The 17,255-nt window shown below is 38.0% G+C and overlaps 2 pseudogenes; both read right to left on the reverse strand.

Annotated features, from left to right (window-relative positions):
- Positions 1 to 1,431: 1,431 nt before the first annotated feature.
- On the reverse strand, positions 1,432 to 9,891 carry LOC117795052 (annotated as a pseudogene).
- On the reverse strand, positions 9,388 to 10,744 carry LOC105237375 (annotated as a pseudogene).
- Between the last annotated feature and the right edge of the window lie 6,511 nt (positions 10,745 to 17,255).

A 17,255-nucleotide genomic window follows, 5' to 3' on the forward strand; every position in this document is an offset into this window, starting at 1 on the left:
TGAATATCTCTACATATTTTGGAAGATCTCTGGCAAGAGCAATCTGAATGCCAGTCACTATGGGTCCATATTTCTGATTCAGGATGTTATGGACTCTACTCCCAGGCCACTCTTGGAAGGCAAAGAGAGGATAGCTCAATGCCTGACTCAGTTACAGTGGCTCTGCTAAACTGCTTGGAAAAATCACTTAAACTTCCATGGCATCCATTTCCTCATCAGTAAAGTAGAAGGAGACCATCATCTCTGAAGTGACTTCCACCTCTGATAGCTCTTCACTGCAAGAGTACTATGTAATATCTTTTGCAATCAAGATGGTAATAATAATTTTAAAAGGTGTTTACTCAATAGATTCTGATTTTGTCTAAGATTAGAGCTCCTTGTATGATTCATGCATGAAGCATTGTATCTGTTCTAAATAGAATTATTGTAGTGAGGAAAAAACGTTACTTTAAATCTATTTCTATAGCCATGTCATGTAATGTTTGGGAGAATAGACTCTGGAGAAAGAGGCCCTTGGCTGGAGTCCATGCCTCACTAGCTGCGACCCTGAGCCAATTTTGCACCTTTTTTTTTTTTAAGATTTTATTTATTTGAGAGAGAGAGAGACAGAGATAGTGAGGGAAAGCACACAGGGTGGAGAGGGAGAAGCAGACTCCCCACTGAGAAGGGAGCCCGACGTGGGGCTCAATCCCAAGAACCCGGGATCATGACCTAAGCCAAAGGGAGACGCTTAACTGACTGAGCCACCCAGGACCCCCAATCTTGCCCTTTCTTGAAGGACAATTTCCACTTGAGTAAAGCAGAGATACTTTTTTAAAAAGATGGTAATATTTTCATAGCAATAATTCATTATTCAATATGTTAATAGACTAGGGAAGCCTACTACAGTGTGCAGAATTCCTTATACAATTAAAGAAGAGGGATTTGACAACTACCTGTGCCCATGCTACAATGACACTGCCCCTGCTCCTACTGTCTGGGTGCCTAAGTCCGGATGTGTTTGCATGTTTGGGGGTGTGGGGTGGAGGGAGAGTCGGACATGAAACAACTCATTGCAGAGATAATTCCTACCTTCATAAGGGCCCCACAGGTATAATAATGACTGAACAATGAGAATAATACCTATCATTTATTTAAAGGTTCACCATGTGCCAATCCTCACCTTAGGATGCAGTTACACATTAAAATGCAGTCTTGTTTTCCCTATTTTGCAGGTAGAACTGAGGCCCAGGCAGGTTAGGTGACTTGCCCAGGGTCACAGTGCTAATAAGTAGCAGAATGGAGGTTTGAGATACATTTGGAGCTCCTAGAGCCAAATGGACTCCTTTATCCACTGCAGTCTCCACAGCCTAATGCAGCACCCCCTCTGGAGCATCCTCTCTCCCACGAGGGGGGTCGGTGCTCTGCCTCTCCCTGCTGGCTGTGCTGTGGTCAATTAATCGCTACCTCTGTCCCATCCCCACCCTCTCGAAGTCCTTTGATCTCCTTCATCTCTCTTCTCAACCTTGCCATAGACTCAGCTGCAAATCCTGGGCATCCTTCTGATGTTGCCTGTCTCTTCCTGAGAAGATGGTTCTCTAAAGGACTTGTTGCTGCTGGGGGAAGAGCCTCCCTAGACCTGAAGGGACACCCACCCACATTTCCTTCAGGCCTCTGGAGCACCTCTGCCCCCACCCAGGCGTATAACTCCTGGAAGAGCAGCAGATAAGTTACCAAAGAACCCTCACCTTCAAGTCTGTGACCCCTGGCTCCTCTGTCCTCTTTAACTTGTTGCTATATGCCCTCTGGGAGTGGAGATTCTGGCCCTTCCCAGGTCCCAGCTGCCCTATAATCTCCTACCCTTTCACTTCTGCCTCACTACATGCTCTGCCTGTGCCCTGCCCCATACTCAACGTTGTTTTGTTTTGTTTTTTCCTACACCAAGTGTGGATTTAAAAAAAAAAAAAGGGCTGGGTGAAGCATTTACAGTTCAGACCACATCTTGGTCATTAGTCCTCTTTGCTAGAAATTCAGTATTATTTTATAATTATGCCAAAACCATTGAGTTTTAAATATTTATCTCTATTATTTTATCCTGAGTATGCACATAAGGTATTGTGGATCAGAGTTCATGTTAGTTACCTTACAATGAAAGTGACTAATGAATATACTAGCCTTTCCCCCTCCACCCCCCAAGGGTATCAAAATAAGAGCGAGGTCAAATGTCCTACATAAATATCTGGACACTCTATAGGTCAGTGATGATGAAAAGTGAAGACGGCAGCAGTCCCCTGCCCTCCTGAAATAGTCCTCTTAGAAATATAATGAGTCTGGGCCCCTGTTCCTTATGTGAGTAAAATATCTCCCAGGGCGGTATAGCCCCATATGTCTTTGATTTTATGACCTAGAGGTGGTGCCAAGGTCTGGGCTTCATACCATATGTTCATATGGAGATAGCACTGCCATTGGTTGACTGTGGCTTAACCTAGGGACCTAGTCTGTTTTATAATCATTTGGCTCTCTCAGGAATATAAAAGAAATTTTATTATCATTTAAGATCAGAGCAATTAACCAGACAAGTAGATAGAGATCTAATTCTTATGGTATGTGAAGAGTGTTGGGAAGCTAGGGCTTTCTACTGGAGCACAAGAAACCCAGGGAAGCATTATTTCCCTGAAAAGGCCCACAATCAGACAAGGAGTGCCTGAAAATTTCTGGTGCCCCCAAATTCATTTCACTCAACAAGGCTTTAAAGTTTATACTTTGTGAAAAGGTAAGGTGCAGTCCCTGTCCTTAAGGTGCAACAGTGCTGCATATGGTCAATTTGTTATAGGCCAGTGGGATCTGAAACTACAGCTTACAGTTTCAGATCCGGCCCATCATCATCACATATAGACATATATATCATGTGAAATAGTAAGAGAAGACTCTAACCAGATTTCCTGCCCCAGAACAACCACACACAAGTTGCTGCCTCGCTCTGTCACTGCACACATTTGTTCTGAGCATATGTCTTATTAATACAAATTTATCTATCCAAACTCCTCCGTAGTTTACCAAATACAATGCTCATTGAATACCTCATTGGTCTCTGTAACTATAGTCAGAAGAATGGTTGTTATAGCCTAGAAGTTGTTAAATGACTTATTCAAAGTCATATGATGAATAAATGATACAACTCAAATTCTAATTCAGATATTTGATTACAAAACCAGACTCCTTTTCACTAAATAAGTTCTATGTAATACGTAAGCACACAATACTGCCAATGTAATGCTAACTATTGTAATAGTTGCTGTGTCTTTCATTCAACTTCTTATAACATGAAGATATTACAAATTCTTAAACCAGACCAGTTGAAAAAATTGTGTAAGGATGCGTTGAGGCCCCACTTGTTGCCATATGGCATAAACTGAATACTGGGAGATGGCAGCAGCAAGTGGGTTAATTGAATATGTGAGTATCTAAGATGACATTTTTTATACCCCCCCCCGGCACCAAATAACCACTGATCTTTTTACTGTCTCTATAGTTTTGCCTTTTCCAGAATATCTGACAGTTAGAATCATACAGTATGTAGCCTTTTCAGATTGTCTCCTTTCACTTAGTAATACGTATCTAAGGTTTCTCCATGCCTTCTCATGGTTTGATAGTTCATTTCTTTTTAGTGCTGAATACTATGCCATTATCTAGGAGTACCATAATTTATGTGTTCACCTACTGAAGATATCTTGGTTGCCTCCAACTTTGGCAATTAATGTATAAAGTTGTTATAAACATTTGTGTGCAGGTTTTTGGATAGACATAAGTTTTCACCTCCAAGGAGTAAATACCAAGGAGTACTATTGCTGGATCATATGGTAAGAGTATGTTTAGTTTTGTAAGAAACCACCAAACTGACTTCCAAAATGGCTGTACAATTTTGCATTTCCACTACTCATGAATGAGAGTTCCCATCATTCCTACATCTTCACCAACATTTGGTGCTATCAGTATCCCAGATTTCGACCACTCTAATAGGAGTACAGAGGTCTCTCATAGTTTTAATTTGAATTTCCCTGATGACTTATGATGTGAAACATCTTTTCATGTGCTTATCTGTAATGTGAATATCTTCTTTGATGGGGTGTCTGAGTCTTTGGCTTTTTTTTATCAGGTTGTTCTCTTATGTTTGATTTTTAAGAGTTCTTTTATATTTTGGATAACAATCCTTTATCAGAAGTGTCTTTTGCAAATATTTTTCTCCTAACCTGTTGCTTTCTCATTCTCTTGACGTGGTCTTTCCCAGAGCATGAGTTTTTAATTTTAATAAATCCAATTTATCAATTCTTTTTTCATAGATTGTGCCTTCAATATTGTATCTAAATAGTCATTGCTATACCCAAGGTTATCTAGGTTTTCTCCTATGTGATTTTCCAGGAATCTTATAGTTTTGCATTTTACACTTAAGTCTGTGATCCATTTTGAGTTCATTTTGTGGAGGGCATAAGATCTGTGTCTAGATTCTTTAGTATTATTATATATATATATTTGCTTATGGAAATTCAGTTGTTCCAGCACCACTTATTGAAGACTATCTATCTCCTTTGTCAAGGATCAGTTGACATTATTTTTCTATTTCTTGGCTCTCTATTCTGTTCCACTGTTCTATTTGTCTGTTCTTTAATCAATACCACATAGTCTTAATTAATGTAGCTTTAATAGTAAGTCTAGAAGTTGGGTACTGTCAGTCCTTCAACTTTGTTCTCCTTCAATTTTGTGTAGGCTATTCTGGGTCTTTGCCTCCTCATATACATTTTAGAATAAGTGTGTTGATAATCACAAAATAACTAGCTGGAATTTTCATTGGGATGGCATTGAATCTACAGATCAAATTGAGAAGAATGGACAACACAGCAATATTGAGTCTTCCTATCCATGAACATAGACTATTTAGTTGATTTTGTTCATCAGAATTTTGTAGTTTTCTTCATATAAGTCTTGTGCATATTTTGTCACATTTATACCTAAGTATTTCATTTTTTGAATACTAAATGGTATATACTAAATTTAATTTCAAATTCTACTTGTTCGTTGCTGGTGTATAGGAAAATGATTGACTTTTGTATATTAACCTTGTATCTTCCAACCTTGCTGTAATTGCTTACTAGTTCCAGGAGTTTTTTTGTTTTTTTTTTTTTTTTTTTTTTTAAAGATTTTTTTTTTTTTTTNTTATTCGACAGAGATAGAGACAGCCAGAGAGAGAGGGAACACAAGCAGGGGGAGTGGGAGAGGAAGAAGCAGGCTCATATTGGAGGAGCCTGATGTGGGGCCTCGATCCCATAACGCCGGGATCACGCCCTGAGCCGAAGGCAGACGCTTAACCGCTGTGCCACCCAGGCGCCCCTAGTTCCAGGAGTTTTTTGTTGATTCTTTCATATCTTCTACATAGACAATCATGTCATCTTTGAACAAAGTTTTATATCTTCCTTCCTTATTGTACATCTTTTATTTCCTTTTCTTGTCTTGTTGCAGTTTTTAGAACTTCCAGTGCAGTGTTGAAAAGGAGTGGTTAAAGGAGACATCCTTGCCTTGTACCTGATCTTAGTGGGAAAGTTTCAAGTTTCTCACTATTAAGTATGATGCTAGTTGGGGGGGGGTTTGTTTTTGTTTTTGTTTGTTGTTGTTGTTGTTTTTATTCTTTATCAAGTTGGGGAAGATGTCCCTATATTGTTTTTATAATGAGTTTTTATAATGTTTTTTAATGAATTAGTGTTAGATTTTGTCAAATACTTTTTCCGCATCTATTAATACAATCATTAGATTGTTCTCTTTTAGCTTACTGATGTGATGAATTACATTAATTGATTTTCAAATGTTGCACCAGCCTTGAATACCTGAGATAAATCCACTTGGTGGTGGTATATAATTCTTTTTATACATCATTGGATTTGATTTGCTAATATTTTGTTGATTTTTATATCTATGTTCATAAGAGATATCCATTCATCTGTGGTTTTATTTTCTTGCAGTGTATTTTGGTATTAGGTTAACGCTGGCCTTATAGAATGAGTTAGGAAGTATGCCTCTGCTCCTCTCCTCTGAAAAAAAAAAAAAAAAACAACTGTAGAGAATTGGTATAATTTCTTCTTAAATGTTTGATAGAATTCACCAATGTACCTGATACTTTCTGTTTTGGAAGTCTATTAATTATTGATTCAATTTCTTTAATAGATATAGGTCTATTTGTTTCCCCTATTTCTTTTTGTGTGAATTTTAGCAGATGGTGTCTTTCAAGGAATTGATCCACTTAATCTAAGTTATCACATCCGTGGACCATAGAGTTGTCCATACTATTCCTTCATTATCCTTCTAATGTCCATGGAATCTATAATTATGTCCTCTCTTTCATTTTTGATATTAATAATTTGTGTCCTGTTTTTATTAGCCTGACTGGATGCTTATTAATTTCATTATTCAAAGAAACAGCTTTTGGTTTCATTAATTTTCTCTATTGATTGCCTGCTTTCCATTTCATTGATTCCTGCCCTAATTCTTACTATTTCTTTTCTTCTGCTTACTTTGGATTTAATTTGCTCTTTTTTTCTAGTTTCCTAAGGAGGATATTTAGATTATTGGTTGTAGAAATTTCTTCTTTTCTAATATATGTATTCAATGCTATAAATTCCCCTCTAAGTTTTGCTTTCATTGCATCCCATATATTTTGATAAGTTGTGTTTTCATTTTCATGTCATTGAAGGTTGGTTGTTTTTGTGTTTTTTTTTTTTAAGATTTTATTTATTTCACAGAGAGAGAGAACACAAGCAAGGGGAGCAGTAGAGGGAGAAGCAGGCTCCTCACTGAGTAGGGAGCCCAATGTAGAGCAACCCAGGCTCCCTGAAGGCATTTTTTAAATTTCTCTTAAGATACCTTCTTTGACCAATGTGTTATTTAAAAGTGTGTTGTTTAGGGCACCTGGGTGGCTTAGTCAGTTAAGCATCTTTCTTTGGCTCAGGTCATGATCCCAGGGTCCTGGAATGGAGTCCAGAATCAGGGTCCCTGTTCAGTGGGGAGTCTGTTTCTCCCTCTTCCTCCCTCCGCGCCTCCCCCCGCCCCACCCTGCCCAAGCTCATGCTTACTTGTGTGCATTCACACACTTTCTCACAAAAATAAAATCTTTAAAAAAACAAAAAAATAAAAGTCTGTTGTTTAATTTCCACATGTTTGAGCATTTTCCTATTATCTTTCTGTTACTGGTTTCTAGTTAACTCCATTGTGGCCTAAGAAAATATATTGCTTAATTTCTATTCTTTTAAATTTGTTAAGGTGTTTTATGTCCAGGATATAGTCTACCTTGGTGAATGTTCCATGTAAGCTTAAAAAGAATATGTATTTTGCTATTGTTGAATAAAGTGGCCTGTAGATGATGATTGTATCCAGTTGATTGATGATGTCGTTGAATTCAACTATGTCCTTACTAATTTTTGCCTGCTGGCTCTGTCCATTCTGACAGATGGGGTGTTGAAATGTCAAATCATGATAATGAATTCATCTATTTCTCTTTCAAATCTATTAGTTTTTGCCTTACATGGTTTGATGTTACATTACTTTTATTTTGCAAAGGTATTTTGCAAGCTTGTTAAAAAATTATAATAGTGCAAAATGCTTAATACTTAAAATCAGCAAAGCTTCATTTAAGTAAAAAACTTAATTTAAAAAAGATTAACCCCCAGAATTTTACAGTAGTTGATTTCTACTATATAATGTCAATCCTATGCAATATATAAAAACTCCATCATTAGCTGTTGATTTCCTCCATTGCTCTTCTAAATCTTAAAGGGCAGAGGAAGGAGTACTTAGACAAACATGAAACAAGATTCAACCTAAATAAACTGCAAAGTGATTCCTAATAGTTATAAATGCATTTTGTCTAAACTATCAAAATAAGTAGCTATAGAATAACTGCAGGAATTGCTCCAAAACTGGTAAGAGGTTTTGTTTTTGCAGGTTGGCAAAAGCTCTGCACTGGGTGAGACGTCACAGTTTAAGGGTGCACGTTCTGTAAATATTTATGAGGCATACACATTTAGTGTCTGTAAACACTAGAAGTGCGTATTATTACAGTACCCTCGAAAGTCAGGTATGACTTTAAAAATGAGGTAGCTTGATTCTTAAAATCCACAGGAATCCTGCCTAAAGAGTTTTAACAGCTACCAATAAATCACTTCCATTGTGCACGGTTACAGCATCTCTGGGACCTTTAGGGTTTGCTGAAATTGGACTTGCTGGCTTTTAGTATAGCTACTGCATCTTCTGCTGCATGGCAGATAACATTCTTTGCCTGTAGTTTATCTTCATGATTGGTATAAGTCTGTGACAGATGACAGAATTCCTGAGTAAGCCAAGAACATTGTTTTACGTGCTCTGAAGAAAGAAAATCATCAGCCATTTGATCAGTTAAATAAGTTATGAACCTAATATGGTATTCCTACAGGAATATTTACCACATCTCTGGTAACTTTTTTTTTTAAGATTGATTTTATTTATTTATTTATTTATTTATTTATTTATTTATTTATTTAAGAGACAGCAAAAGAGAGCTCAAGCAGGGGGAACAGCTGAGGGAGAAGGAGAAGCAGGCTCCCCGCTGAGCAGGGAGCCCAATGCAGGGCTCAATCCCAGGACCCGGGGATCATGACCTGAACCAAAAACAGATGCTTAACTGACTGAGCGACCCAGGTGCCCCTCCAGCAACTTTCAATTGCCCAGCCTTCAACTTTACATTTTCGATGAAGATGCTTTCATAATGATGGGTCTAAACACCAGATCTGGTAAGTTTATGGTTGCTGGGTTTTCCTGAGCTTGGTTTTTGATAACTTTTGAAGAAACATTCATATCTTCTCTGTGTCTTCTCAAATATACATATCTGATTTTATACACACACACACACACACACACACACACACACACACACCAGAATGCTCTAGCCTTCTCTTTTCCTTCAATAAATTGCTTTATTGTGAGTTCATGAAAATTTCCATTTTGGACAGTTTTAAGGACTTCTCAGTCACACTGTCCTTTTGAAATTCCCACATAGACCATGACATCAGCTGCACCAGATAGGTCTCAGCAAAGATGTTACTCACATTTTTGAACTTCCAGAGTAAATAGTCTACAAGTATTACACATCTTGGGATCTCAATCTGGCCAAAGTATTTCGGTAGCCTGGAGACAAAATACAGTTCACCGTCTCACCATATGTATTCAAGCAATGGAATGTTGGCCATCAGATCATCAAACCTGGAAAGCATATCTCTAAAATTTCTTTCTGTAGGCAGTCCTTAAGTTTCATCATTGCTAATTCCTTTCCATTTTTCAAGAAATGTGTAACTCCTTCAGATCCATTTCTAAAGTATCCTATTGTGACTTCAGTGATGATTTCATTTGTCCTTGCTGTAGACTGAATATGTCCCTCCAAAATTCATCTTTTGAATCTAATTTCCCTATGTGATGATATTTTGAGGTGGGGTCTTCGGGAGTTGATTAGACTCTGCCCTTATTAATTCATTAGTGGCCTTATAAAAGATACCCCAAAAGTACCCTTGCCTCTGTCCTGTGAGGACACAGCAAGAATACAGTTGTCTATGAACCAAGAAGTGGCCCTCACCAGACACCAAATCTTTCGGCATCTTGATCTTGGACTTCTCGGTCTCCAGAACTGTGAGAATTAAATGCTTGCTTTTTAAGGTATCCAGTGTATGGTATTTTGTTATAGCAACCCAAATAGACTGAGATAGTCCTACAATTAATAGATCAACTTACTGTCACCAAACTCTGATGAAGGATCCAGGTTTTCAAAATTCAGTGTTCAATTTATAATGCATCCAGACACCATTACTGGCTACCCTTGTGTCCAGTACTCCTTGAACACATTCCAGGTCCTCTTATTGTTGGGCTCTTGCAAGCACAGTAAAGAGGTTCTTACATAAATCAGAGCAAGTGTTATTTTCTACCAAAGAAGCAAAGATATCAAGGATTTTTTGTGTATTCTTGTGCTCATTTTGTCTTTATGTTCCTGTTGACATTCTCTCTGGTAAAGTATGCTGGCCACTTTAAAGGAAACGTGCTGGTTGGACAGGTCAACTTTATGCTGTTGGCTGGCTTGGAGGCTGCACTCTCACCCAAAGCTGCTGGCTTCCACTGAGGGATTTTACAGGAGCGCAGCATCAAAAACAGGTTTTTCTCAAAGTAAAGGAGTCTGCTTTATGTCTCTGAGGCTGGCTTTGAGAAGAGCTTGAATAACCTGTTTTAACAAGGACAATTTGCCTTTATCCCACATTTTGCTCTTACAAAATGAACAGTCTCCAACATTATAGAGAAATTTTCCAAGAATAATCTGTGTAGACATCAAGTTTCTTAGTTCATGTACTTGACTCTTCACTCATCCTAGCCAAGGAAAAGTCTTGTAGATAGCACCCTGTTGGCAATTTTTGCTCTTCATTTGGTAGCGATCCACACATACTCCAAATTCACCCTGAGGATACACCCAGTGCAAACAGAAGATGATGGCATTGCACATATCACACATTTCTTGAATACCTTTGGCAACTCACTCCCTGGCAACCCTCTAAGAGATGCTGTTACTGTGACTTTACAATTGACACAGCTTCCTTTCCAGAAATCACCATTTGACATAGTGGTCTCCAGTGTTGGCGAGGATGTACTTTTCTGTATCCAAATCAGTGCCCACCATGTTTTTGGTTAAAAGTAGCCATAAGCCAACTGTTCATTATTATTACAAACATTTGACAAAAAGGCAACAGGAAAAACAAAGACTATACACACACACACACACACACACACACACACACACACACACACACATCAGGCTCTAATAACCTAACAAGGTTTCCTAAGGTTTGTGTGAGGAGACTTGTGATTACACACCTCCCTTTTCTTTTTCATCACTCACCTCAGAGAAATAGTGACTAAGTTGATGAAACTGACATATTTCAGCTATAGTAGGTTAGGAATGGCTTAGAAAGCAAGAACCAAAAAATCTGACTAAATAAGTGTTAAGATAGGTGGTTGTTGATGTTGGTCAACCACTAAGCCATGTCATCAGGAGCCTAGACTTTCTATGTTTGTTCCATCATCCATAACTGTTAGTTTTTCATCTTCATGTTTTCAAATTATAGTCTCAAAATGCCCACTGAAATTTCAAACAAGAAAGAAGAGGGAAAGACCACTTTTAGCCCCTACAATGTCTTTTACCATGAAGGCAAAAGTTTTCCCAGAAGTCCCCAGTAGATAGCACCATCTATTTCACCGGCCAAGTTGGGTCATTTGGCCACCTTTAGCTCCAAGTGAATTTGGAAAATTCTCTTGTATGGAAAAGAACAGCAGAATTAGCTTATATTAATTATGATTCATCTTCTGAAGGTGGGCAGAATAGTGTCTATATTAGCCAGCTTTCACCGTGTTAATGTTTCATAATAAGCAACCTCCAAAATCTTAGTGCTTTACAAGAACAAGCATTTGTTCCTCACTTACAGGCATACTGTGATTCTCCTGGGTTTGGCTGGGATCCACTGGGCTTGGATACAGGACTGTGTGTGTTTTCATGTCTGCCCAATGCATATTCTTATTCTGGCACTACTGACACCCCTGGCATAGTCTCATGGCAAATGTTAGGTGCACAAGAAGCCAGATAAAATCACACAAACACATTAGAGTCTCATGTCATGTACAGTAACACTCCATTTGCCAAGCAAATTGCCTGGCCAATTCCAAGATAAACTAGGCAAAGATATATACTCTGCCGACTCCAGTGGAAAGTGCTACAAAGTCACATACCAAAAGGTGAACATGTATAATTCTATTACAGAGGTAAGGAAGGATTGGGAACAAAAATCTAATCTATTCACTCATTCCAAACAAACTGGGGCCCTGAGAGCAAGAAAGAAAGGAATAACTGTTGGGTAGCCATCCAACAGTGTCTTCCACACTACAGCAATCAAAAGACTTAGAAACTTATTTGGGGGGGGTTAGTTAGCAGGAGGAAGAAGAGGAAGTCAGGAAATCAATATAATACAGACTGCTTTCCTGGGCAGGTCTCAGGGCTTCCCTATAGCTTTGACAGACAGTTGAATAGGCTGACATGGACAGCTTAACATCTCAAACTCTCAATTCCATAGTCTACCAGCATTTGAATTCCTGCTAATAGCAAACATCTCTGATGTAGTATGTGACAGGTACTAAAGTACTTTACATGCATAATTTATCCTCACAACAAACCTATGAAGTTACCCTCACTTTATAGCTGAGAGGTCAGGTAACTTAGGCAGCTGCTTATAAATGCAAAGCTATGATTGGAACCCAAATCTGTCTAATTTCATTCACTTAGGCATCCACTACTTGCCAGGCACCATGCTTAGTGTTGAAGACGCAGATCAATGATATAGACACAGCCCCTGCCCTCTAGGACTTTATTCTTAGTCTCCAAGCTTTACAGTGCAGTGGACATTACGTGTTAACTAAAAAATGAGTCCAATATAAATACATATGTTATTTTTCAAATGAATAAGCTATGTGCCGTGTACTCTTCTAAAGGCTTTTCATGTCAGATATCAATGAACCATCATCAACTTTATGAAATAAGCACTATCACTTGTCATTTTGAACATTAGGAAGCTGAGATATGTAGAGGTTACCTTTGTTACGCACTAGGAAATGAGGAAACAGGATTAGAACATGGGCAATCTAGCTCTAGAGCTCATCTTCTCACCACAACACCACACACAGCCCAGGACTAATAAAATACAGTTTACTTCAGTATATCAATGCATCAGTGTAGCTTTTTCTTTGTATTTTCTCATTAAAAAAATACTCATTACACGGAGCCTGCACGGGGAAGATGAATCCCCATAACATTAGCCTTTGAAAGTGACAGTAGCTGAATTTTGTTAGTTCTTAAAACCAGCAGGACTTAAAGCCTGGAATTATAAAAATCAGTGGGAGGCTCTGGGAAAACCTGGAGGGCATTAGGAAGCAGAGTCCCTTCTGGTAAAGAGACAGTATAACAAACAACCCTTCCAGATATAGTTCAGAACCAGCAATTTGAAAAATGCTTGGGGGCAGACTGGATGGAGAGTGATTTACTCATCTCAGAGTGCAGCCTGGAGAGGCAAGGATCATAGGGAGACCCCTCCACAAAGGAGCTGGCAGGGGCCATTTGCATTCCCTGCCCCACAGCATAAACTCAGGGCCACTTGTGGGGACCAGCACCGCAACAATACTTGTTGTTTAACTTGCTTACAGTAAGTGTGGCCCCATGCTTGGGAGGGTCTACCTTTCCCAGTCATGCTTGCCTCAGTCCCAGTGCTATGGACCCCCTTCCCCAGAAGACCAGCATAAACCCCACCAACATCTCCTTTCAGACTTGTGCATTTTATGAGACCTCAGTTCCAATGATGGCAGGTCTTATTTCACAAGCAAAACAACATACACTTGTTAAAACATGTGACAGCCCTGCTGGGGACCAAACTTTGCCACAACAGGCAAAGAGAGCCTCTGCGGAAGGAAAAAGAGACTAGGACTCAATAGCAGAGCACATGCAACACACATAAGAGATACTCCCTGAAGCCCCAGACCCTGGGGAACAGGGGACACTAAACTGCAGGGCACTACAGGACCCCTTCTTCATAAGCCATTATCTTCAAGAGCTAGAGATGTAGCTCACTTTCCTAACACACAGAAACAGACACACAGTTAGATGAAATGAGGAGACCTCTAGAGAAGTATGTCCCAAAGGACCAAACCACAGTAAGAGATAAGCAAACAGATATAAGTAATATGCTTGATAGAGAATTTAAAGTAATGATCATAAAGATATTTACTGGACCTGAGAAAAAAATGGAAGACATCAGTGAAACCCTAACAAGGAGATTTAAAAAAAAAAAAATTCAGAGATGAAGAACACAATAAATGAAATTTAAAATATGGTATAAATAGCAGGGTAGATGAAGTGGGGAATGAATTAATAACCTGAAAGACAGAGTAATGGAAAGTAACCAAGCTGAAAAAAGTGCGAGGAAAAAAATCATGCAAATTAAGAATAGTCTTAGGGAACTCAGCGACTCTATCAAGCAAAATAACATTCATTTTATAGGGATCCCAGAAGAAGACAGAGAAAGAGGGGCAGAAAATTTATTTAAGAAACAGCTGAGGGGCGCCTGGGTGGCTCAGTCGTTAAGCGTCTGCCTTCAGCTCAGGGCATGATCCCAGGGTTCTGGGATCCAGCCCCGCATCAGGCTCCTCCGCCGGGAGCCTGCTTCTTCCTCTCCCACTCCCCCTGCTTGTGTTCCCTCTCTCGCTGGCTCTCTCTCTGTCAAATAAATAAATAAATAAAATCTTAAAATAAAGAAGAAGAAACAGCTGAAAACTTCCTAATCTGGGGAAGAAAACAGAAATCCAGATCCAGGAGGCACAGAGACTGCCCCCTCCCAAATCAACTCAAGGAGGTCCACACCAAGACACATAGTAATTAAAATGGCAAAAAAGTAGTGACAAAAAAAAAAAATGAAAAGCAACAAGAGAAAAGAAGCCAATTACCTACTTATGGGGAAATCCCACAAAGATATCAGTGGATTTGTCAACAGAAATTTTGCAGGCCAAGATTGTCAGGATATATTCAAAATGCTGAAAGGGAAAAATGCAGGCAAGAGTACTCTATCCAGCAAAGCTATGATTCAGAATAGAAGGAAAGATAAAGAGTTTCTCAGACAAACAAAAGTTAAAGCAGTTCATGACCACTAAACCAGCCCTATAAAAATACTAAAGTGAACTCTGAGTGGAAAGACCACTACTGGGAGTATGAAAAGTAAAAAACACAAAAGTAGTAAAAGTAAGTATATCTGTAAAAATTAGTCAAGGGGGTCATAAAATGAAAAGAAGTAAAATATGACAATGCCATAGACCTAAAGAATGTGTTGCGGCAGCGGGGTGGGGGGTGAAGAGGAGTAAAGACTGGATTCAAACTTAAGCAACAATACACTTAATATACACTGCTATATGCAGAAGATGTCATATACAAACCTAATGGCAGCCACAAATAAAAAACCAATAATAAATATGCAAACAGTAAAGAGAAAGAAATCTAAGGATACCATTTAGGAATGCTACAAACCATGAAAGACAGCAAGAAAGGATCAGAGAAAAACTACAAAAACAACCACAAAACAATAAAATGGCAACAAATACATATCTATCAATAATTACTTTGAATGAATATGGTCCAATCAAAAAATATAGGATGACAGAGTGGATAAAAAACTAAGACCTGTCTATATGCTGCCTACAAGAGACTCATTTTAGATCTAAAGTCACTGAAGCTTGAAAGTAAGGGGATGGAGAAATAATCATGCAAATGGATGTCAAAAGAAAGCCAGGGTAGCAATACTTATATCGGACAAGATAGACTTTAAAACAAAGACTGTAATAGGAGACACAGAAGGACCTATGCAATAAAGGGGACAATACAACAAGAAGACATAACAATTGTAAATATTTATACACCCAATATGGGAGCACCCAAATACATAAAACAGTTAATAACAAACACAAAAGAATAATCAATAGAAAAACAATAATAGTAGAGGACTTTAACACCTCGCTTACATCAATGGACAGATAATCCAAACATTTAAACAAGGAAATGGTGGCTTTGAATGACACACTGGACCAGATGGACTTAACAGGTATATTCAGAACATTCCATCCTAAAACAATAGAATACATATTTTTTTCAAGTACACATGGAATTTTCTCTAGAACAGATCACATATTAGCCCATAAAACAAGTCTCAATAAATTTAAGAAGACTGAAGTCATACCATGCATCTCTCCCAACCACAGTGCTATGAAACTAGAAATTGACCATAAGAAAAAAATCTGGAAAGAGCACAAATACATGGAGGATAAATAACATGCTAATACACAATGAATGGGGCAACTGAGAAATCAAAGAAGAAATAAAAAATTACATGAAAAACAAATGAAAGTGAAAACACAGTGGTCCAAAATCTTTGGAATACAGCAAAAGCATTTTTAAGAGGGAAGTTTGAAGCAAGACAGGCCTACCTCAAGAAGCAAGAAAAATTTCAAACAACTTAATCTTACACCCAAAAGAGCTAGAAAAAGAAGAACAAAACCCCAAACCAACAGAAGGAAGGAAATGATAAAAATTAGAAAAGAAATTATATAGAAACTAAAAAATAATAGAAGAGATTAATGAAACCAGAGCTGATTCTTTGAAAGGATCAACAAAATTGATAAACCTTTAGCCAGTCTCATCAAAAAAGAGAGAGAGAAAACCCAAACAAAATCACAAAGAGGAGAAATAATAACCAACACTATGGGAAAACAATTTTAAGAGAATATTATGAAAAAGTATATGCCAACAATTGGACAACCAGGAAGAAATGGATAAATTCCTAGAAACATATAACCTTCCAAAACTGAGACATAAAGCAATAGAAAATTCAAACAGACTGGTAGCCGGTAAAGAAACTGAATCAGTTATCAACAACTCCCAATAAACAAAGTCCAGAACAGATGGCTTCACAGGTGAAGTCTATCAAACATTTAAAGAGTTAATACCTCTTCTTCTCAAAAAAAAAAAAAAAATCTAAAAAAAATAGAAAAGGAAAAATTCCAAATTCATTCTATGAGGCCAATATTATCCTGATACCAAAACCAGATAAAGACACTACAAAAAAAGAGAGAGAAATTGAGAGAGAGAACAGTAGGCCAGTATCTCTGATGAACACAGATACAAAAACCTCAACAAAATACTAGCAAACTGAATCCAACAATACATGAAAAAAATCATTCACCACAAGCAAATGGGATTCATTCCTGGGATACAAGGGTGGTTTGATATTTGTAAAAACAATGTGATAAGTCCCATCAATAAGAGAAAGGATAAAAACTGTATGATCATTTCAATAAATGCAGAAAAAGCATTTAACAAAGTACAACATCCTTCATGATAAAAAATCTCAACAAAATAGTTTTACAGGGAATATACCTCGACATGTTAAAGGCCTTATGCAAAAAACTCACCACTAACATCAATGGTGAAAAACTGAGAGCTTCTCCACTAAAGTCAGAACCAAGACAAGAATGTTTACTCTCACCACTTTTATTCAACATAGTACTGGAAGTCCCAGCCAAGCAATCAGACAACAAAAAGAAACAAAAGTCATCTAAATTGTTAAGGAAGAAGTAAAACTTTC

Source organism: Ailuropoda melanoleuca, chromosome 2, assembly GCF_002007445.2.
Source record: "Ailuropoda melanoleuca isolate Jingjing chromosome 2, ASM200744v2, whole genome shotgun sequence".
In the NCBI taxonomy this organism is placed as follows: Eukaryota; Metazoa; Chordata; class Mammalia; order Carnivora; family Ursidae; genus Ailuropoda; species Ailuropoda melanoleuca.